Source organism: Macrosteles quadrilineatus, unplaced genomic scaffold (assembly GCF_028750875.1).
Source record: "Macrosteles quadrilineatus isolate MER2022 unplaced genomic scaffold, UCM_ALF_1.0 Scaffold_9__3_contigs__length_116548681, whole genome shotgun sequence".
Taxonomy (NCBI): Eukaryota; Metazoa; Arthropoda; class Insecta; order Hemiptera; family Cicadellidae; genus Macrosteles; species Macrosteles quadrilineatus.
The window spans coordinates 42,773,759-42,798,449 of NW_026542602.1; the positions used below are offsets into that span (position 1 = coordinate 42,773,759).

Below are 24,691 nucleotides of genomic sequence, written 5' to 3' on the forward strand. Positions count from 1 at the left end.
TTTACCTTCACGAAAACCGTGCTAACTTTTGTTGATAATATTTTTCTTTTCAAAAAAACTTAAAAATCTTCTGTGAATAATTTTTTCAAAAATTTATGGTATAGTTAGCCTAAATCTCGATTTCCCTATATATCTCAAGGTTTAAGCTCAGTCCGTAGCAACCAAGTACGCCTACAATGGACTCATCATCGTCCACCTCAAGATATCGAATTTGAACTATGAACATTTGGTCTTTATTATTAAATTTTTGCTTGGTCACGAGATGGCACTTACCTCGTTCCATAGTCCAAATCCGGTTGAACACAATTTGCTGTGCCAGGGTATAGCCCCTCCAATCAGCATAACTCCGCCACCAGGTATTCTCTCACGGTAACTACCTTCTCGTTGCTGTGGGAGGGTATGTCCCCTCCAAGCAGCCGAGCTTCACCGTGAGGATTCCCTCAAGGTACCTACCTTCTAAACCAACCCATCGAAGAGTTATAACTTATCAAGAGTTATCAAGAGAGTTATCAAGAGTTATAACTTGGGCAGAACAAACTATACTAACATGGGGTTGATTAGTATGCCTAACAACCCCGAGCTTCTACTTTCTGACACTATCCACCTCGGGCCTAAGACTGACTTACTATAAGCACAACTTATTGAGTCACGCTTATGCTTAACGTCACGGTATAGCCACGACGGTACCTACCTTATGAGCTGTCCAATGTCCAACATCCACTGGTAGTGTCCAAATGAACCTGCTTATATAGGACCTTCCAGTGGAAGAGCGTGTAGGGGCGATTTAGGCTCGGCAGCCCAGTTGTGTTGCCTCACGACCTTTGCCCTAACAGCTGATAAGCTCAGCCGCTACCTCAATGTTTACTTCTTACTCTGTATTTCTGTCTCTCTTTCTAAGACTGATGGGATTGCCACTCAAACAATTCAACTAAACTTCCATTGATATGTACCAATAATACCAGAATAATTTGAATAAATAATAATCCTAATTCTAACTAAACAATTGGGTTTATGGCCTTAGGAATAATTAAAGACAAGAAACAAAATAAAACGTTTATTCTAAAAAAAAAAAAATAAAAACTAACTTCTTTACAAAAATAAATATCTCCTCTTATAAACAAAATAAACTGAAAGGGAAAAATACCCCTTAAAATATGGTGTACAATGTTGTTCAAAGGTTTATTGTGGACATTTTCCATCATGATGGTAAGGAACAATGTACAACTTTTTGAGATCTGGAATCTGATCCCGTCCTCAGGTGAAAAAAACTGTACTAACACATTAGCCACAGTGGTCTGAACTCAACCGTTGTCTCCGTGTTTCGGATTGGTCGACCATGATGCTTCAGTCTCATTGGTGGAGTCATTGCGAACTGTGCGATTCAGGGCCGTCCCTAGGGTTAGCGGCGCCCGGGGCAAATGTGGTCGTGGCGCCCCCCCCCCCCCCCCCAGTAATAGTCGCATTCACATATTTTAATACTATGTTAATGAGGGATAGACGGGATTGAATTTTTAATTCGGGACGGGACGAGACGGGATTTTTCCTGTGCATAAAAAGAAAGTCTTGAGTATTGCAGTTACAAAAAAGACAAACAAAATCAATTTTACCATTTATGGCAAAAATTTACAGGCATGGAAACTTGTGACTCGCGGTCGAAATATCTCGCGATCACAGGGTGATCGTCGGTATGACTCGCGGTCACGGCGTTATCATCGATATGACTCGCGGTCACGGCGTTATCATCGGTATGACTCGCGGTCACGGCAGAATCGTCGGTATGACTCGCGGTCATGGCGGAATCGTCGGTATATATGACTCGCGGTCACGGTGAAATCGTCGGTATGACTCGCGGTCACGGCGGAATCGTCGGTATGACTCGCGGTCATGGCGGAATCGTCGGTATATATGACTCGCGGTCACGGTGAAATCGTCGGTATTACTCGCGGTCACGGCGCGATCGTCCAAATGACTTGCGGTCACGGTGCGATCGTCGAAATGACTTCGGCTCCTGCGTTCGTGGAATTACCGCGAACATCTCTCGCGATAGCAGCGTCATTTTCACTCGCGAAGCGTCAAAATTGCCGATGATCGGATCAAATCCCGTCCCGAAAAGTTCCAGAATCAAATTAAATCCCGTCCCAAAAATTGAGAATATTTTTTCCCGAAATTTCGGGACCCGTGCGTTTGATACCAGTAGCCGCTGCGCGGCGCCCCCTTAGTCGCGGCGCCCCCCCAGCCGCGGCGCCCGGGGCAGCTTGCCCCGGTTGCCCCCCCTTTCGGACGGCCCTGCGATTAGTATTCCATTGTGCGAGCTGTTTACTCTACACATTTTATAGACTATAACGTTTTGTGATTGGTTATTATTTACATGTTATTGTATCATGACTTGACTGCTATACAGTGGATATTTTTTGACTGCAGTGTTTTGACTGTAGTGTATTCCAACTTAGGTCTGGCGTTTGTGTATTGTTAGGTGTAATGTGTTAGTTAAGTTTTTCACCTGAGGACGGCAGATCATATTCCAGATCCCGAAACATGTGTATTGTTTTTTACCATCGTGATGGAAAATGTCCGCAATAAACCTTTGAACAACATTAACTCACCATCACCAACAATGAACTTCAAGGAATGGTGTACAACTTTAGCGATTCAAGGGTGCTTGCAGTGGGGAATATAAATCATTATCTTAAATTTTTACTTGTCTTAAAGGTTCGGAAATGACCCTAAAATGCAAAAAATTTATATTTTAAACCATTAAAATGATAGGTGAGGTATTTTTAACATTAGGTATAAGGAACATTCCCTTTAGAAAGGAATTACGACCTTAAAGGGCAATTTATGAAATAATGGATGGTTTTGCGCAAGGATTTTTGTCATGGCAAACATTTTAAGTATATGGTTCATGGGGGTGTGACTTTAAGTTTTCTCAAAAGTTCATGGGTACTTTAGGATCTATATATGGATACAACACACTTTGTAAAAGCCAGTTTTCTTTTCATAAATTGATTGTGATGAGGGCAAATAATTACTTTGAGGTGTAAAGCAAAACTAGTGATTTTATTTTAACCATGTAAGTCTCATTACAAATAATGTGGTGAAATATTGAAAGACTTGTATTGACTTGTACTGAAGTACTGAAGAAGACTTGTGCTGAAAATCAGGAAAATTTTACTTCTTCAGGTCACTTAATTCAATTTTGTGCACTAATATAGGGTGCGACAAAAAACCGATCTATTTTTTGCAGCCCACTGTTCATCGACAGGTCGTCAGAGGGTGGTGGCTTGTTGGAAAGCCTGTACGATGCCATTATCTGTAGTCATAGAGCAGTGGTCATCTGAGCAACACACGTTTGTTATCGAGTCTTTAAAAAAAGTAATGATTCAGTCATTGCAACTCAGCAGCATTTCCATCCATTCTTTAAATTAGGTTGACATGGAGAGGTTATGGTGTGATTATCTGTATGAATAATCAAAAAAATTGAACAGAATAATAAACATTAATCTGTAGGGACAAGAATTAAGATCAAACCTCAAAATTAGTGTAACTGAGCAGTCAGACATATTCAAAGCAGATGTTTGTTTTCAAGCAGGCCCACGAGGACTGTTTTCCACAGCAGCACGGACTCTATCAAATGTTAGTTGTCTGACACCCCATCTGACTTTAGATGGCTTGTCAGTTTCTTTTTGAATGCAGAAGCCATTGTTCTAAAGTTGTAACCCACCACATGATTGTACCACTTAATGGAATCGACGTGGCCCTAATTTAAAAATAATGCACCTAACTGCCGCTTGCAATGACTGAATCATAACTTATTAAATTTAACCCGCTAACAAATGCACGATGCTCAGGTGACCACCGCTCTATGACCACAGATAAAGTCATCGTGTAGGCATTCCAATGAGCCTAAAACCACCACTCTAAGACAACCTGTTAATGATCAGTGTGCTACATAAAAAAGATCGGTTTTTTTGACGCACCCTGTATAGTTTTAGAATTTTCATCAACTAGTAGGGCTTGTTAAAATACTGTGTAATCATTATTTCACCTAAATTATGTGTTAATATAGTATGATCTTTTTCAGAAGTATCGATAGATGAGCCCAGTATTCATGTAACTGCAAGACATTTAACAAGTCCTACAAAAAAAGGAAATTCAAAAATAGAGGTACTAGGCTTATTGATTAATTGACCCTTCTGATTATCATGGCATAAGATTATCTAAAAAGTTTCACAAGAACATAAAGTGAAAGGTTACAAATGTTAAAACAGACTGAAAAGGCTAAGTGTCCAATATGTGGAAAAGTTATTTCAGTTCTAAGAAATATGAAGTATCATATATTTTGTCACACAGGCGAGCGCCCCTATAAATGTTTGACATGTGACAAAACCTTCATCCACCAATATCAAGTAAAGAGTCATGTGTTGACACACTCAGGAAAGCGTCCTTATAAGTGCAGTTTATGTGGAAAAGGCTTTACATCCAAAATAAATTTAAGGTCACATACATTGTTTATTCATACAGAAAGGAAAAGATATAAGTGCACAACATGTGGAAAGTCATTTGTATTCAAATGCAATTTGAAGTCACATACACGGGTTCATACAGAAGAAAGACCTTATAAGTGCACTGTATGTGGAACATCCTTTTTACGCAAGGACTATTTGACGGTACATTCACGGATCCATACGGGAACGAAACCTAGACCTCATAAGTGCACTACATGTGGAAAATCCTTTTTATGCAAAAGCCATTTGGAGTCACATACAAAGGTTCATACAGGAGAGAGACCTTATAAGTGCACTACTTGTGGAAAAGCCTTTTCATTCCAAGGCCATTTGAAGTTACATTCAAGGATTCATACCAAAGAGAGACCTTATAAGTGCACTACATGTGGAAAATCCTTTTCATTCCCAGGCAATTTAAAGTCACATAAACGGGTCCATTCAGAAGAGAGACCTTATATATGCACTACATGTGGAAAGTCCTTTCCATCCAAAGACCATTTGAAGAAACACACACAAGTCCATACAGGAGTAAAACCTTATAAGTGCACTAAATGTGAAAAATCCTTTACAACCAGAAGAAATTTGAATTGTCATACTCGAGTCCATACAGGAGAGGGACCTTATGAGTGCACTAAATGTGAAAAATTCTTTGTACACAAACACAATTTGAAGACACATACTCGGGTTCATGAAAAAGAGAAATGTCATATTTGCACTACATGTGGAAAGTCATTTCATCACAAAATAGGTTTGAACTCACATATACTGACTCATACAGGAGAGAAACCTCATAAGTGTTCTAATTGTGGAATGTCCTTTTCACTCCAAAGCAATTTGATACGACATACACAAGACGTCCATACAGGAGAAAGATCTTTCACATGCAGTAAATGTGGAAAATCCTTTACATCCAAAGCCAATTTGAAGTCACATACATGGGTACATATAAAAGAGAAACCTTATAAATGCAATACATGTGGAAAATCATATGCATCAAAAAGCATTTTGACGAAACATACACGGGTTCATACATGAATGAAACCTTGCAATAGCAAACTATGTGTGAGAAATCTTAAACATCATAAAGAAATTATAACAGACATTGTTTTAATTCATAGCAATAAACTTTGTTACAAGTGTGGAAAATCTTTTCCTTTCAAAATATACAAAATGATAATAATGGTTTAATTTACCTCTGTCAATATGTTCCTAGCGTAGTTTGTCACTACTGCAGTTTTGTGCTCGTGGAGCACATCATCAGGTGAAGGTCACAAAAAGTTAAAACATTTTCCTTACGTGAAGGTCGTCAATTTAACACACCGAAAAAACACATAACACACGAACGGTACGAAAAAACATTTAAACTTGGCCAATACATTAAAGACGCTACACACGGGGTCCGGCGCCGGTAGAAGGCAAGTCATGACTGACGTGTGTTGTAGTCGGTAGCCCCCCCTTCCTCACTTCTCTTATCAGAACCTTTTCTTTGGTCTTGTTCCAGGATGTGAATGGCGGTATTATAAATAATGTTTGACTGGAATGAGTTTTAAAATATGGTGATAGTTGTTCGTTTAAAATATGGTTTGGATGTACTTTAGCTGCTCGGTAAATCTCAAATTCTTCGATGGTGTCCATGTATTTACTTTTATGACAAGTATGCATTACTTCTAAATTTGTTTGTATATCGGTATAACTATGGTTTGAATCAATGATATGGTTGGCAAAAGCTGATTTGGAGTTCTTTATTGGTAAATGTTCCTTAAATCTAGTTGCAAAAGAGCGTGATGTTTGCCCAATATAAAAACTGGAGCAATCATTACATGTTATTTTATACACTCCAGTGTTGTTTAATTTGTCGCTATTGTCATATGTCGCAATAGCGACAAATTAAACAACACTGGAGTGTATAAAATAACATGTAATGATTGCTCCAGTTTTTATATTGGGCAAACATCACGCTCTTTTGCAACTAGATTTAAGGAACATTTACCAAGAAAGAACTCCAAATCAGCTTTTGCCAACCATATCATTGATTCAAACCATAGTTATACCGATATACAAACAAATTTAGAAGTAATGCATACTTGTCATAAAAGTAAATACATGGACACCATCGAAGAATTTGAGATTTACCGAGCAGCTAAAGTACATCCAAACCATATTTTAAACAAACAACTCTCATTCCAGTCAAACATTATTTATAATACCGCCATTCACATCCTGGAACAAGACCAAAGAAAAGGTTCTGATAAGAGAAGTGAGGACGGGGGGGCTACCGACTACAACACACGTCAGTCATGACTTGCCTTCTACCGGCGCCAGACCCCGTGTGCAACGTCTTTAATGTATTGGCCAAGTTTAAATGTTTTTTCGTACCGTTCGTGTGTTATGTGTTTTTTCGGTGTGTTAAATTGACGACCTTCACGTAAGGAAAATGTTTTAACTTTTTGTGACCTTTACCTGATGATGTGCTCCACGAGCACGAAACTGCAGTAGTGACAAACTACGCTAGGACCATATTGATAGAGGTAAATTAAACCATTATTATTGTTGCTGTATGGTCCAGAGGCTACCCATCATGAAATACAAAATGACTCCCAAAACTTTATTTAAGATTATACTTTTCAGTTGCGTGACCAAATCCAAATTCTATTCATATCTCTTATATTAATACGTGAGGGCTATTTTTGTGAACAAAACTCCTCAGTTATTTCTGGACCGATTTTACCGTTTGAGGTGTCAAATAATTCGTCTCACTTTGGCTAACAATTGTCGTTTTATTTCTGGTGGAGTGGGCCTCAAATTATCATCCAGCCGAGGGCCTCCAATCGAGCCAGACCGGGCCTGACAACCTACACTGATCGTCCGTAATGACGTCATCAAAATGGCGGCCGTAAGAGGATGATGGGTCCGCATGAATTGGCTATAGCGACCGAATGCCTGAACCGATTTTCATGAAATTTGGCACACAAGTGCTTGAATACATTATCTTGGCCTGGGTTGAAAATGGTCAAGTTTCATCAAGTCATTTCAAAATGGCGGCTATTCAAAACTAAAAAAATATGTGGAAAATAATTGTGAATTGTTTTATACAGGGTGAGTTTTTAATGAGTTCCCACCTACTTTTTTATACATTTCTTAAGATATCAACTCCGAACCACGTCAGATCATTGTAGAGTAGCAAGTACTTCATTTTGACTGGGTTTAAATTTTTGGCCGCCATCTTGGATCCGCCAATTGGATACAAAGTTATTTTTTAAATATAAAGATAGGGTTGTGACCCACCGTTTCAAACAAAACTTTTACGCTGAATACGATGCTGCAATCCGTTTTATAAAATGTTGATCCATTCTAAAGTTATAAGAACATTTTATAACTTTATTTTTAGTCCATTATAACATTGTGCATTTACAAACTAAGGCCATAATCTCAAAATAGTGCTAGATAAAGATATGTGGACACCACCATTCATTGTTGACTTATTTTCACTTGGTTATGACGGATGTATTTTTTTTCAGCCGCCATCTTGGATCCGCCATTTTGAAATGACTTTATGTAACTTGACCATTTTCAACCCAGGCCGAGATAATGTATTCAAGCACTTGTGTGCCAAATTTCATGAAAATCGGTTCAGGCATTCGGTCGCTATAGCCAATTCATGGGGACCCAGCATCCTCTTGTGGCCGCCATTTTGATGACGTCATTACGGACGACCCAGGTCCTTAAAAATTGGGGTCTGGGCAGTTTTAAGGTTAAGAAACTTGTGTACCATAACCACCTAAAATTACAGCCTCTCCGCCAGAACTGAAATATTTTCCTGCTACCCAACCTGACTATAATATTTTTTGTGTGGCAGACAGTTAGGTCTCATCAAAGGGCTAAGTTCTAAGGAGTGTAAGATCTCTGGCTAGGAGATCAATAGTTTAAATCCTGTCGTTGTCAGGCCTCGCTTTAAGGTTTAATGGAAATTAACTTAGAAACTTAGATCCCATTATTTGTGTTGCTTTTTTGAGGTAAAACACAGGTTTTTGGGGATATTCCTAGTTAATGAGCTTTATTACTTTTATAATATGAATTTAAATTTTCTTTACACCTATCATCATTATATTGTGAGGGATTTTTACAATAAATTTTGATTTATACAAATTTCACGTATACAAGATACAAGAACTTTATTGTTAGTAAAATACATAATGTGGACGTGGTACATTAGTATCTCCTAACTCGTCAATTAATCCTAAACATAAACATAATTTAAGACAATTTAACTTCTTCACCTTAACATATTCTAACATTCTATAATTAGTATATTAAATTCATCTTCAGTCACTAGCCAAAATTCATCTATTGTGAACAAACAGAGCTTAATTAAAACTTTCTTCAACCTCTTTTTAAATATATTAAGAGGGAAATTCTGAAATTGATTTGGTAGATGGTTCCAAAGTCGTTTTGAAAGTTTTAATAGAACATACCTTACCAAATCTTCTTAATATAAAAACTGACCTTGATAATTTTGTACTAAGGAAATTTACATGATCATTCCAGTTCAGTGAACTGTTTACCATGAGACCCAAGAATTTAGTTTGTGGAACAATATCTATGACCTGATCTTCTTCCACAAAAATTTTAGGGTCAAAACTTAACATTGTGGTTGAAGAATTAAAAAAAAGCTGTCTTATCTATATTTACTGATAAACGATTTTCATTAAAATATTGGATTATGCCAGTTGTAAATACATTTGTAGAGATTTCCAAAGTATTTAAGTTTGAATGATTTAAAATTAAAGAAGTGTCATCTGCGTATGTTATAATTTTGCCAGTGGGGTCACTATTTATGTCATTAACGTAAATTAAAAATAATTGAGGCCCCAGGACTGAACCCTGAGGAACCCCAAGTTTCACCTCTATGTGGTTAGAAAAGAAATCTTTATCGTTATGTTTGATTGAAACAAACTGTTTTCTATTTAGCATGTAGGACTTTACTAACTCAAGCGCGGAGCCTCTAATTCCATAATTTTCCAGCTTATCAAAGAGGATGTTTGGGTTCACACAGTCAAAAGCTTTCTGGAGATCCAAAAATACCCCAAAGGTGTAGTTGTTTTTTTCTAATGCCTCAATAATAATCTCGAGGAAATTGGGAATTGCCGTTTATTGTTGATTTACCTTCACGAAAACCGTGCTAACTTTTGTTGATAATATTTTTCTTTTCAAAAAAACTTAAAAATCTTCTGTGAATAATTTTTTCAAAAATTTATGGTATAGTTAGCCTAAATCTCGATTTCCCTATATATCTCAAGGTTTAAGCTCAGTCCGCAGCAACCAAGTACGCCTACAATGGACTCATCATCGTCCACCTCGAGATATCGAATTTGAACTATGAACATTTGGTCTTTATTATTAAATTTTTGCTTGGTCACGAGATGGCACTTACCTCGTTCCATAGTCCAAATCCGGTTGAACACAATTTGCTGTGCCAGGGTATAGCCCCTCCAATCAGCATAACTCCGCCACCAGGTATTCTCTCACGGTAACTACCTTCTCGTTGCTGTGGGAGGGTATGTCCCCTCCAAGCAGCCGAGCTTCACCGTGAGGATTCCCTCATGGTACCTACCTTCTAAACCAACCCATCGAAGAGTTACTTATCAAGAGTTATCAAGAGAGTTATCAAGAGTTATCAAGAGAGTTATCAAGAGTTATAACTTGGGCAGAACAAACTATACTAACATGGGGTTGATTAGTATGCCTAACAACCCCGAGCTTCTACTTTCTGACACTATCCACCTCGGGCCTAAGACTGACTTACTATAAGCACAACTTATTGAGTCACGCTTATGCTTAACGTCACGGTATAGCCACGACGGTACCTACCTTATGAGCTGTCCGATGTCCAACATCCACTGGTAGTGTCCAAATGAACCTGCTTATATAGGACCTTCCAGTGGAAGAGCGTGTAGGGGCGATTTAGGCTCGGCAGCCCAGTTGTGTTGCCTCACGACCTTTGCCCTAACAGCTGATAAGCTCAGCCGCTACCTCAATGTTTACTTCTTACTCTGTATTTCTGTCTCTCTTTCTAAGACTGATGGGATTGCCACTCAAACAATTCAACTAAACTTCCATTGATATGTACCAATAATACCAGAATAATTTGAATAAATAATAATCCTAATTCTAACTAAACAATTGGGTTTATGGCCTTAGGAATAATTAAAGACAAGAAACAAAATAAAACGTTTATTCTAAAAAAAAAAAAATAAAAACTAACTTCTTTACAAAAATAAATATCTCCTCTTATAAACAAAATAAACTGAAAGGGAAAAATACCCCTTAAAATATGGTGTACAATGTTGTTCAAAGGTTTATTGTGGACATTTTCCATCATGATGGTAAGGAACAATGTACAACTTTTTGAGATCTGGAATCTGATCCCGTCCTCAGGTGAAAAAAACTGTACTAACACATTAGCCACAGTGGTCTGAACTCAACCGTTGTCTCCGTGTTTCGGATTGGTCGACCATGATGCTTCAGTCTCATTGGTGGAGTCATTGCGAACTGTGCGATTAGTATTCCATTGTGCGAGCTGTTTACTCTACACATTTTATAGACTATAACGTTTTGTGATTGGTTATTATTTACATGTTATTGTATCATGACTTGACTGCTATACAGTGGATATTTTTTGACTGCAGTGTTTTGACTGTAGTGTATTCCAACTTAGGTCTGGCGTTTGTGTATTGTTAGGTGTAATGTGTTAGTTAAGTTTTTCACCTGAGGACGGCAGATCATATTCCAGATCCCGAAACATGTGTATTGTTTTTTACCATCGTGATGGAAAATGTCCGCAATAAACCTTTGAACAACATTAACTCACCATCACCAACAATGAACTTCAAGGAATGGTGTACAACTTTAGCGATACAAGGGTGCTTGCAGTGGGGAATATAAATCACATTATCTTAAATTTTTACTTGTCTTAAAGGTTCGGAAATGACCCTAAAATGCAAAAAAATTTTATTTTAAACCATTAAAATGATAGGTGAGATATTTTTAACATTAGGTATAAGGAACATTCCCTTTAGAAAGGAATTACGACCTTAAAGGGCAATTTATGAAATAATGGATGGTTTTGCGCAAGGATTTTTGTCATGGCAAACATTTTAAGTATATGGTTCATGGGGGTGTGACTTTAAGTTTTCTCAAAAGTTCATGGGTACTTTAGGATCTATATATGGATACAACACACTTTGTAAAAGCCAGTTTTCTTTTCATAAATTGATTGTGATGAGGGCAAATAATTACTTTAAGGTGTAAAGCAAAATTAGTGATTTTATTTTAACCATGTAAGTCGCATTACAAATAATGTGGTGAAATATTGAAAGACTTGTATTGACTTGTACTGAAGTACTGAAGAAGACTTGTGCTGAAAATCAGGAAAATTTTACGTGTTCAGGTCACTTAATTCAATTTTGTGCACTAATATAGGGTGCGACAAAAAACCGATCTATTTTTTGCAGCCCATTATTCATCGACAGGTCGTCAGAGGGTGGTGGCTCGTTGGAAAGCCTGTACGATGCCATTATCTGTAGTCATAGAGCAGTGGTCATCTGAGCAACACACGTTTGTTATCGAGTCTTTAAAAAAAGTAATGATTCAGTCATTGAAACTCAGCAGCATTTCCATCCATTCTTTAAATTAGGTTGACATGGAGAGGTTATGGTGTGATTATCTGTATGAATAATCAAAAAAATTGAACAGAATAATAAACATTAATCTGTAGGGACAAGAATTAAGATCAAACCTCAAAATTAGTGTAACTGAGCAGTCAGACATATTCAAAGCAGATGTTTGTTTTCAAGCAGGCCCACGAGGACTGTTTTCCACAGCAGCACGGACTCTATCAAATGTTAGTTGTCTGACACCCCATCTGACTTTAGATGGCTTGTCAGTTTCTTTTTGAATGCAGAAGCCATTGTTCTAAAGTTGGTAAACCACCACATGATTGTACCACTTATTGGAATTAACGTTGCCCTAATTTAAAAATAATATGCCTAACTGCCGCTTGCAATGACGGAATCATAACTTATTACATTTGGCCCGCTAACAAATGCACGATGCTCAGGTGACCACCGCTCTATGACCACAGATAAAGTCATCGTGTAGGCATTCCAATGAGCCTAAAACCACCACTCTAAGACGACCTGTTAATGATCCGTTAATGTGACCGTGTTTTCGGTGGAGTGTACGGAATATCTCAATCGGTGCCCAAAATAAGTCAGCCTGCACGGGTTTCCGAACTTCCAGGGGTCAAGCGAGGTCTTTACCTAAACACGGTCGCAATGGTTTCCAAAACGATGAAGCGACGAGCTAGAGTCGAGGGGTCGTGCCTCAATCGCTAGTAACGAATAACGGCGAATACGGTCGGTCAAGTGACCCGGGGTGTCAGGGTAGCGGCCCTGGTTCCCAAAACGATGAAATGACGAGCTAGTGTCGAGGGGTCGTGCCTCGACCGCTAGTAACGAATAACGGCGAATACGGTCGGTCAAGTGACCCGGGGTGGCAGGGTAACGGCCCTGGTTCCCAAAACGAAGAAACGAGGAACGGCGAATACGGTCGGTCAAGTGACCCGGGGTGTCAGGGTAACGGCCCTGGTTCCCAAAACGAAGAATCGAAGAACGGCGAATACGGTCGGTCAAGTGACCCGGGGTGTCAGGGTAACGGCCCTGGTTCCCAAAACGAAGAATCGAAGAACGGCGAATACGGTCGGTCAAGTGACCCGGGGTGTCAGGGTAGCGGCCCTGGTTCCCAAAACGAAGAAACGAGGAACGGCGAATACGGTCGGTCAAGTGACCCGGGGTGTCAGGGTAGTGGCCCTGGTTCCCAAAACGATGAAACAGCGAGCTAGCGTCGAGGGATCGTACCTAGATCGCTAGTAACGAAGAACGGCAAATACGGTCGGTCAAGTGACCCGGGGTGTCAGGGTAACGGCCCTGGTTCCCAAAACTATGAAAGTCGACCAAGTAACTCGGGGTGTCAGAGTATCGGCCCTGGTTCCCAAAACGATGAAGCGACGAAAAACGTATACGGTCGGTCAAGTGACCCGGGGTGGCAGGGTAACGGCCCTGGTTCCCAAAACTATGAAAGTCGATCAAGTAACTCGGGGTGTCAGAGTATCGGCCCTGGTTCCCAAAACGATGAAGCGACGAATAACGTATACGGTCGGTCAAGCGACCCGGGGGTGGCAGGGTAACGGCCCTGGTTCCCAAAACTATGAAAGTCGATCAAGTAACTCGGGGTGTCAGGGTAGCGACCCTGGTTCCCAAAACTATGAAAGTCGATCAAGTAACTCGGGGTGTCAGGGTAGCGACCCTGGTTCCCAAAACTATGAAAGTTGATCAAGTAACTCGGGGTGTCAGGGTAGCGACCCTGGTTCCCAATACGATTAAAGCTGACTAAGCGACGCTGGGTGTCAGGGGAGCGACCCTGGTTCCCAATACGATTAAAGCTTAAAGGGCTAACCTCTAGTGATAGTGGCTCTATGACTAGCTACAAATAAAATCGATGAAGTGACCCTGGGTGTCAGAGGAGCGACCCTGGTTCTCAGAATAACTTAAAACTGCAAATAACCTCTATGCAAAACTAAAATGCAAACAAAAGTATACTCTCCTATTAATTAACGAAAACGAAATAATCCTTAAAGCAACGATCGAATGTCGCCGTCCAAACCAAGGTATGAGCGGTAAAGCGTAGCTACAGTGTTACTAACGTCTAACTAAAAGGTATACTGCACTCACCGGGGAGGATGTGACTAACTCGGCTGGTAGCTGGGACGAGACTGAGCAACTGAGCTCTCCGTTGCCGCTCGCTCTTGCCTTCCCCCACCCCGCTCGTGGCCCGACACTAGCGCCTGGCGCGGCAGCGGCCGTTCCGAGAATCTTCCGGGATGAGGAGGGGTCAACGTTTGCTCAGCCCAGTACTTTTCCACTCCGTTCATTACTACTTTCATTATCCAAAACAAATAAAACGATCTTCTCTCCTTGTTTAATACGCATTTATTTTGTATAAGGTCAAAATTTTGAGGTGTCAATTTTTGACCGTTACAAGTGTGCTACATAAAAAAGATCGGTTTTTTTTACGCATCCTGTATAGTTTTAGAATTTTCATCAACTAGTAGGGCTTGTTAAAATACTGTGTAATCATTATTTCACCTAAATTATGTGTTAATATAGTATGATCTTTTTCAGAAGTATCGATAGATGAGCCCAGTATTCATGTAACTGCAAGACATTTAACAAGTCCTACAAAAAAAGGAAATTCAAAAATAGAGGTACTAGGCTTATTGATTAGTTGACCCTTCTGATTATCATGGCATAAGATTATCTAAAAAGTTTCACAAGAACATAAAGTGAAAGGTTACAAATGTTAAAACAGACTGAAAAGGCTAAGTGTCCAATATGTGGAAAAGTTATTTCAGGTCCAAGAAATATGAAGTATCATATATTTTGTCACACGGGCGAGCGGCCCTTTAAATGTTTGACATGTGACAAAACATTCTTCTACCAATATCAAGTAAAGAGTCATGTGTTGACACACTCAGAAAAGTGTCCTTATAAGTGCAGTTTATGTGGAAAAGGCTTTACATCCAAAATAAATTTAAGGTCACATACATTGTTTATTCATACAGAAAGGAACCGATATAAGTGCACAACATGTGGAAAGTCATTTGTATTCAAATGCAATTTGAAGTCACATACACGGGTTCATACAGAAGAAAGACCTTATAAGTGCACTATATGTGGAATAACCTTTGTATACAAAAGATATTTGAATTCACATACACGGGTCCATACAGGAAAAAGACCTAGACCTTATGAGTGCACTACATGTGGAAAATCCTTTTTATGCAAAAGCCATTTGGAGTCGCATACAAAGGTTCATACAGGAGAGAGACCTTATAAGTGCACTACTTGTGGAAAAGCCTTTTCATTCCCAGGCAATTTGAGAGCACATACACGGGTCCATTCAGAAGAGAGACCTTATAAGTGCACTACATGTGGAAAATCCTTTTCATACCCAGGCAATTTGAGGTCACATACACGGGTCCATTCAGAAGAGAGACCTTATATATGCACTACGTGTGGAAAGTCCTTTCCATCCAAAAGCCATTTGAAGAGACACACACAAGTCCATACAGGAGTGAGACCTTATAAGTGCACTAAATGTGAAAAATCCTTTACAACCAGAAGAAATTTGAATTGTCATACTCGAGTCCATACAGGAGAGGGACCTTATGAGTGCACTAAATGTGAAAAATTCTTTGTACACAAACACAATTTGAAGACACATACTCGGGTTCATGAAAAAGAGAAATGTCATATTTGCACTACATGTGGAAAGTCATTTCATCACAAAATAGGTTTGAACTCACATATACTGACTCATACAGGAGATAAACCTCATAAGTGTTCTAATTGTGGAATGTCCTTTTCACTCCAAAGCAATTTGATACGACATACACAAGACGTCCATACAGGAGAAAGATCTTTTATATGCGGTAAATGTGGAAAATCCTTTACATCCAAAGCCAATTTGAAGTCCCATACATGGGTCCACATAAAAGAGAAACCTTATAAATGCAATACATGTGGAAAATCCTTTGCATCAAAAAGCATTTTGACGAAACATACACGGGTTCATACATGAATGAAACCTTGCAAGAGCAAACTATGTGTGAGAAATCTTAAACATCATAAAGAAATTATAACAGACATTGTTTTAATTCATAGCAATAAACTTTGTTACAATTGTGGAAAATCTTTTCCTTTCAAAATATACAAAATGAATCCCAAAACTTTATTTAAGATTATACTTTTCAGTTGCGTGACCAAATCCAAATTCTATTCATATCTCTTATATTAATACGTGAGGGCTGTTTTTGTGAACAAAACTCCTCAGTTATTTCTGGACCGATTTTACCGTTTGAGGTGTCAAATAATTCGTCTCACTTTGGCTAACAATTGTCGTTTTATTTCTGGTGGAGTGGGCCTCAAATTATCATCCAGCCGAGGGCCTCCAATCGAGCCAGACCGGGCCTGACAACCTACACTGATCGTCCGTAATGACGTCATCAAAATGGCGGCCGTAAGAGGATGATGGGTCCGCATGAATTGGCTATAGCGACCGAATGCCTGAACCGATTTTCATGAAATTTGGCACACAAGTGCTTGAATACATTATCTTGGCCTGGGTTGAAAATGGTCAAGTTTCATCAAGTCATTTCAAAATGGCGGCTATTCAAAACTAAAAAAATATGTGGAAAATAATTGTGAATTGTTTTATACAGGGTGAGTTTTTAATGAGTTCCCACCTACTTTTTTATACATTTCTTAAGATATCAACTCCGAACCACGTCAGATCATTGTAGAGTAGCAAGTACTTCATTTTGACTGGGTTTAAATTTTTGGCCGCCATCTTGGATCCGCCAATTGGATACAAAGTTATTTTTCAAATATAAAGATAGGGTTGTGACCCACCGTTTCAAACAAAACTTTTACGCTGAATACGATGCTGCAATCCGTTTTATAAAATGTTGATCCATTCTAAAGTTATAAGAACATTTTATAACTTTATTTTTAGTCCATTATAACATTGTGCATTTACAAACTAAGGCCATAATCTCAAAATAGTGCTAGATAAAGATATGTGGACACCACCATTCATTGTTGACTTATTTTCACTTGGTTATGACGGATGTATTTTTTTCAGCCGCCATCTTGGATCCGCCATTTTGAAATGACTGGATGAAACTTGACCATTTTCAACCCAGGCCGAGATATTGTATTCAAGCACTTGTGTGCCAAATTTCATGAAAATCGGTTCAGGCATTCGGTCGCTATAGCCAATTCATGGGGACCCAGCATCCTCTTGTGGCCGCCATTTTTATGACGTCATTACGGACGACCCAGGTCCTTAAAAATTGGGGTCTGGGCGGTTTTAGGTTCAGAAACTTGTGTACCATAACCACCTAAAATTACACCCTCTCCGCCAGAACTGAAATATTTCCCTGCTACCCAACCTGACTATAATATTTTTTGTGTGGCAGACAGTTAGGTCTCATCAAAGGGCTAAGTTCTAAGGAGTGTAAGATCTCCGGCTAGGAGATCAATAGTTTAAATCCTGTCGTTGTCAGGCCTCGCTTTAAGGTTTAATGGAAATTTACTTAGAAACTTAGATCCCATTATTTGTGTTGCTTTTTTGAGGTAAAACACAGGTTTTTGGGGATATTCCTAGTTAATGATTTTTATTACTTTTATAATATGAATTTAAATTTTCTTTACACCTATCATCAGTATATTGTGAGGGATTTTTACAATAAATTTTTATTTATACAAATTTCACGTATACAAGATACAAGAACTTTATTGTTAGTAAAATACATAATGTGGTACATTAGTATCTCCTAACTCGTCAATTAATCCTAAACATAAACATAATTTAACACAATTTAACTTCTTCACCTTAACATATTCTAACATTCTATAATTAGTATATTAAATTCATCTTCAGTCACTAGCCAAAACTCATCTATTGTGAACAAACAGAGCTTAATTAAAACTTTCTTCAACTTCTTTTTAAATATATTAAGAGGGAAATTCTGAAATTGATTTGGTAGATGGTTCCAAAGTCGTTTTCAAAGTTTTAATAGAACATACCTTACCAAATCTTCTTAATATAAAAACTGACCTTGATAATTTTGTACTAAGGAAATTTACATGATCATTCCAGTTCAGTGAACTGTTTACCATGAGACCCAAGAATTTAGTTTGTGGAACAATATCTATGACCTGATCTTCTTCCACAAAAATTTTAGGGTCAAAACTGAACATTGTGGTTGAAGAATTCAAAAAAGCTGTCTTATCTATATTTACTGATAAACGATTTTCATTAAAATATTGGATTATGCCAGTTGTAAATACATTTGTAGAGATTTCCAAAGTATTTAAGTTTGAATGATTTAAAATTAAAGAAGTGTCATCTGCGTATGTTATAATTTTGCCAGTGGCGTCACTATTTATGTCATTAACGTAAATTATAAATAATTGAGGCCCCAGGACTGAACCCTGAGGAACCCCAAGTTTCACCTCTATGTGGTTAGAAAAGAAATCTTTATCGTTATGTTTGATTGAAACAAACTGTTCTATTTAGCATGTAGGACTTTACTAACTCAAGCGCGGAGCCTCTAATTCCATAATTTTCCAGCTTATCAAAGAGGATGTTTGGGTTCACACAGTCAAAAGCTTTCTGGAGATCCAAAAATACCCCAAAGTTGTAGTTGTTCTTTTCTAATGCCTCAATAATAATCTCAAGGAAATCGGAAATTGCCGTTTATTGTTGATTTACCTTCACAAAAACCGTGCTAACTTTTGTTGATAATATTTTTCTTTTCAAAAAAACTTAAAAATCTTCTGTGAATAATTTTTTCAAAAATTTATGGTATAGTTAGCCTAAATCTCGATTTCCCTATATATCTCAAGGTTTAAGCTCAGTCCGCAGCAACCAAGTACGCCTACAATGGACTCATCATCGTCCACCTCGAGATATCGAATTTGGACTATGAACATTTGGTCTTTATTATTAAATTTTTGCTTGGTCACGAGATGGCACTTACCTCGTTCCATAGTCCAAATCCGGTTGAACACAATTTGCTGTGCCAGGGTATAGCCCCTCCAATCAGCATAACTCCGCCACCAGGTATTCTCTCACGGTACCTACCTTCTCGTTGCTGTGGGAGGGTATGTCCCCTCCAAGCAGCCGAGCTTCACCGTGAGGATTCCCTCAAGGTACCTACCTTCTAAACCAACCCATCGAAGAGTTATAACTTATCAAGAGTTATCAAGAGAGTTATCAAGAGTTATAACTTGGGCAGAACAAACTATACTAACATGGGGTTGATTAGTATGCCTAACAACCCCGAGCTTCTACTTACTGACACTATCCATCTCGGGCCTAAGACTGACTTACTATAAGCACAACTTATTGAGTCACGCTTATGCTTAACACCACGGTATAGCCACGACGGTACCTACCTTATGAGCTGTCCGATGTCCAACATCCACTGGTAGTGTCCAAATGAACCTGCTTATATAGGACCTTCCAGTGGAAGGGCGTGTAGGGGCGAGGTAGGCTCGGCAGCCCAGTTGTGTTGCCTCACGACCTTTGCCCTAACAGCTGATAAGCTCAGCCGCTACCTCAATGTTTACTTCTTACTCTGTATTTCTGTCTCTCTTTCTAAGACTGATGGCATTGCCACTCAAACAATTCAACTAAACTTCCATTGATATGTACCAATAATACCAGAATAATTTGAATAAATAATAATCCTAACTCTAACTAAACAATTGGGTTTATGGCCTTAGGAATAATTAAAAACAAGAAACTAAATAAAACGTTTATTCTAAAAAAAAAACAAAAAAAAAAACTAACTTCTTTACAAAAATAAATATCTCCTCTTATAAACAAAATAAACTGAAAGGGAAAAATAACCCTTAAAATATGGTGTACATTGTTGTTCAAAGGTTTATTGTGGACATTTTTCATCATGATGGTAAGAAACAATACACAACTTTTTGAGATCTGGAATCTGATCCCGTCCTCAGGTGAAAAAACTGTACTAACACATTAGCCACAGTGGTCTGAACTCAACCGTTGTCTCCGTGTTTCGGATTGGTCGACCATGATGCTTCAGTCTCATTGGTGGAGTCATTGCGAACTGTGCGATTAGTATTCCATTGTGCGAGCTGTTTACCCTACACATTTTATAAGCTATAACGTTTTGTGATTGGTTATTATTTACATGTTATTGTATCATGACTTGACTGCTATACAGTGGATATTTTTTGACTGCAGTGTTTTGACTGTAGTGTATTCCAACTTAGGTCTGGCGTTTGTGTATTGTTAGGTGTAATGTGTTAGTTAAGTTTTTCACCTGAGGACGGCAGATCATATTCCAGATCCCGAAACATGTGTATTGTTTTTTACCATCGTGATGGAAAATGTCCGCAATAAACCTTTGAACAACATTAACTCACCATCACCAACAATGATCTTTAAGGAATGGTGTACAACTTTAGCGATACAAGGGTGCTTGCAGTGGGGAATATAAATCATTATCTTAAATTTTTACTTGTCTTAAAGGTTCGGAAATGACCCTAAAATGCAAAAAATTTATATTTTAAACCATTAAAATGATAGGTGAGGTATTTTTAACATTAGGTATAAGGAACATTCCCTTTAGAAAGGAATTACGACCTTAAAGGGCAATTTATGAAATAATGGATGGTTTTGCGAAAGGATTTTTGTCATGGCAAACATTTTAAGTATATGGTTCATGGGGGTGTGACTTTAAGTTTTCTCAAAAGTTCATGGGTACTTTAGGATTTATATATGGATACAACACACTTTGTAAAAGCCAGTTTTCTTTTCATAAATTGATTGTGATGAGGGCAAATAATTACTTTAAGGTGTAAAGCAAAATTAGTGATTTCATTTTAACCATGTAAGTCTCATTACAAATAATGTGGTGAAATATTGAAAGACTTGTATTGACTTGTACTGAAGTACTGAAGAAGACTTGTGCTGAAAATCAGGAAAATTTTACTTGTTCAGATCACTTAATTCAATTTTGTGCACTAATATAGGGTACGACAAAAAACCGATCTATTTTTTGCAGCCCACTGTTCATCGACAGGTCGTCAGAGGGTGGTGGCTCGTTGGAAAGCCTGTACGATGCCATTATCTGTAGTCATAGAGCAGTGGTCATCTGAGCAACACACGTTTGTTATCGAGTCTTTAAAAAAAGTAATGATTCAGTCATTGCAACTCAGCAGCATTTCCATCCATTCTTTAAATTAGGTTGACATGGAGAGGTTATGGTGATATTATCTGTATGAATAATAAACAAAATTTTACAGAATAATAAACATTAATCTATAGGGACAAGAATTAAAATCAAACCTCAAAATTAGTGTGACCGAGCAGTCAGACATGTTCAAAGCAGATGTTTGTTTTCAAGCGGGCCCAAGAGGACTGTTTTCCACAGCAGCACGGACTCTATCAAATATTAGTTGTCTGACACCCGATCTTACTTTAGATGGCTTGTCAGTTTCTTTTTGAATGCAGAAGCCATTGTTCTAAAGTTGGTAACCCACCATATGATTGTACAACTTAATGGAACCGACGTTCGTTGCCCTAATTTAAAAATAATGCACATAACTGCCGCTTGCAATGACTGAATCAAAAATTTTTAAATTAGGCTCGCTAACAAATGCTGATGCTCAGGTGACCACCACTCTATGGCCACAGATAATGTAATGGTGTAGGCATTCCAACGAGCCTAAAACCACCACTCTCAGACGACCTGTTAATGATTAGTGTGCTACATAAAATAGATCGATTTTTTTGACGCACCCTGTATAGTTTTAGATCAATATAATTTTCATCAACTAGTAGGGCTTGTTAAAATACTGTGTAATCATTATTACACCTAAATTATTTGTTAATATAGTATGATCTTTTTCAGAAGTATCGATAGATGAGCCCAGTATTCATGTAACTGCAAGACATTTAACAAGTCCTACAAAAAAAGGAAATTCACAAATAGAGGTACTAGGCTTATTGATTAGTTGACCCTTCTGATTATCATGGTATAAGATTATCTAATAAGTTTTACAAGAACAGAAAGGGAAAGGTTACAAATGTTAAAACAAACTGAAAAGGATAAGTGTCCAATATGTGGAAAAGTTATTTCAGTTCAAAGAAATATGAAGTATCATATATTCTATCACACGGGCGAGCGCCCCTACAAATGTTTGACATGTGACAAAACCTTCATCCACCAATATCAAGTAAAGAGTCATGTGTTGACACACTCAGGAAAACGTCCTTATAAGTGCAGTTTATGTGGAAAAGGCTTTGTATTAAAAAAAAATTTGAAGTTACATATAATGTCGATTCATACAGAAAAGAAGCGATATAAGTGCACTACATGCGGAAAATCCTTTGTATTTAAATGCAATTTGAAGTCACATTTACGGGTTCATACAGAAGAAAGACCTTATAAGTGCACTATATGTGGAATAACCTTTAAATACAAAAGATATTTGAATTCACATACACGGTTCCATACAGCAAAAAAACCTAGACCTTATAAGTGCTCTACATGTGGAAAATCCTTTTTATGCAAAAGCCATTTGGAGTCACATACAATGGTTCATACAGGAGAGAGACCTTATAACTGCACTACTTGTGGAAAATCCTTTTCATTCCAAAACTATTTGATCTTACATTCACGGATTCATACCAAAGAGAGACCTTATAAGTGCACTACTTGTGGAAAATCCTTTACATCCCCAGGCGGTTTGAGGTCACATACACGGGTCCATTCAGAAGAGAGACCTTATAAGTGCACTAATTGTGAAAAGTCCTTTCCATCCAAAGACCTTTTGAAGAAACACACACAAGTCCATACAGGAGTGAGACCTTATAAATGCACTAAATGTGAAAAATCCTTTACAACCAGAAGAAATTTGAATTGTCATACACGGGTCCATACAGGAGAAGGACCTTATGAGTGCTCTAAATGTGAAAAATTCTTTGTACACAAACACAATTTGAAGACACATACTCGGGTTCATGAAGAAGAGAAACATTATATTTGTACTACATGTGGAAAGTCATTTCATCACAAAATAGGTTTGAACTCACATATACTGACTCATACAGGAGATAAACCTCACAAGTGTTCTACTTGTGGAAAGTCCTTTTCAACCCAAAGCAGTTTGAAGTCGCATACAAAGGTCCATACAGAAGAAAGATCTTTTATATGCAGTATTTGTGGAAAATCCTTTACATGCAAAAGCTATTTGAAGTCACATACATGGGTCCACATAAAAGAGAAACCTTATAAATGCACTACATGTGGAAAATCCTTTGCATCAAAAAGCATTTTGACGAAACATACACGGGTTCATACATGAATGAAACCTTTCAATAGCAAACTATGTGTGGAAACTCTTATACACCCTAAAGAAATTATAACAGACATGTTTTAATTTATAGCAATAAACTTTGTTACAAGTGTGAACAATCTTTTCCTTTCAAAATATACAAAATGACTCCCAAAACTTTATTTAAGATTATACTTTTCAGTTGCGTGACCAAATCCAAATTCTATTCATATTTCTTATATTAATACGTGAGGGCTGGTTTTGTGAACAAAACTCCTCAGTTATTTCTAACCGATTTTACCGTTTGAGGTGTCAAATAATTCGTCTCACTTTGGCTAACTATTGTTGTTTTATTTCTGGTGGAGTGGGCCTCAAATCACCATCCAGCCGAGGGCCTCCAATCGAGCCAGACCGGGCCTGACAACGTACACTGCAATTAATTATCCTACTGTTAACATGAAAATTTATTTTTGAAAAATATTTTTGCTCGATTACGTCCAGGGCTGGATTTAGTATTTTGGCGCCCCTAGGCAAAACAATTTTTTACACCCCCTAGGTGGTTAAAGTTACCTTCCTACAAACCTTTATTAAAAAACTACATCAGGCTTATTTTATGTCAATTGCTTAAACACCATTTTGCTATGCAATTTAATCAATGAAATGTTTTTTTTAACACTTTACTTGGTTCTGTCTTTTAAGCCTTCTTAAACACTTTTAGCAATTTTATAGCTCACGTTTTGTGGGACTGAAACAAAACAAACTAACTCGCAGAGCATTCCTGCAACAAAGCGAGGCCACAGTGGCTTCAAAATTCTGGCCAAAAATATTAACTCTGTACAGTACGTGATATTGTAGATTAACATATCTACTCCCTTGGTAAATGATCAGCTAAAGACAATTCTTGTTGAGCGGAGCGAGCGAAGCGAGCGAAGCTCTTATACTACACTCCTGCTTTTTTATTACAAATACTCCTCCTGAACGGCTGAAGCGATCTGCATGAAATTTAACACAGTCATAGTAACCAACCATGGGAAGGTATAAATCTGAAACGGTACAAATCGGACCATAGGACTTTTCCCTACATGAATGCAAACTTTTGGAAATTTAACATGGGCCTTATGGGTTAATTGGTCGCCATGTCATTATTTGCGAGTAAACACTAAAAAGTAAACAAGAGCCTCAACATTA

The 24,691-nt window shown here is 38.0% G+C and overlaps 3 protein-coding genes across 4 annotated transcripts in view; 2 read left to right on the forward strand and 1 right to left on the reverse strand.

Moving 5' to 3' along the window:
• LOC129002688 (uncharacterized) overlaps positions 1-24,691 on the reverse strand; it is an 87,605-nt gene that overhangs the window by 62,027 nt on the left and 887 nt on the right. The gene's annotated exons all lie outside the window — the stretch shown is intronic.
• Positions 1-24,691, forward strand: part of LOC129002690 (UMP-CMP kinase 2, mitochondrial-like) — a 127,228-nt gene that overhangs the window by 25,578 nt on the left and 76,959 nt on the right. The gene's annotated exons all lie outside the window — the stretch shown is intronic.
• LOC129002684 (zinc finger protein 665-like) overlaps positions 1-24,691 on the forward strand; it is a 73,703-nt gene that overhangs the window by 9,826 nt on the left and 39,186 nt on the right. For both annotated transcript variants that reach the window (XM_054430674.1, XM_054430673.1), the window contains exons 2-4: positions 4,082-4,164; positions 14,744-14,826; positions 22,078-22,160. The gene's annotated coding sequence lies outside the window, so the exon portion shown is untranslated. The remainder of the gene's footprint in view (positions 1-4,081; positions 4,165-14,743; positions 14,827-22,077; positions 22,161-24,691) is intronic.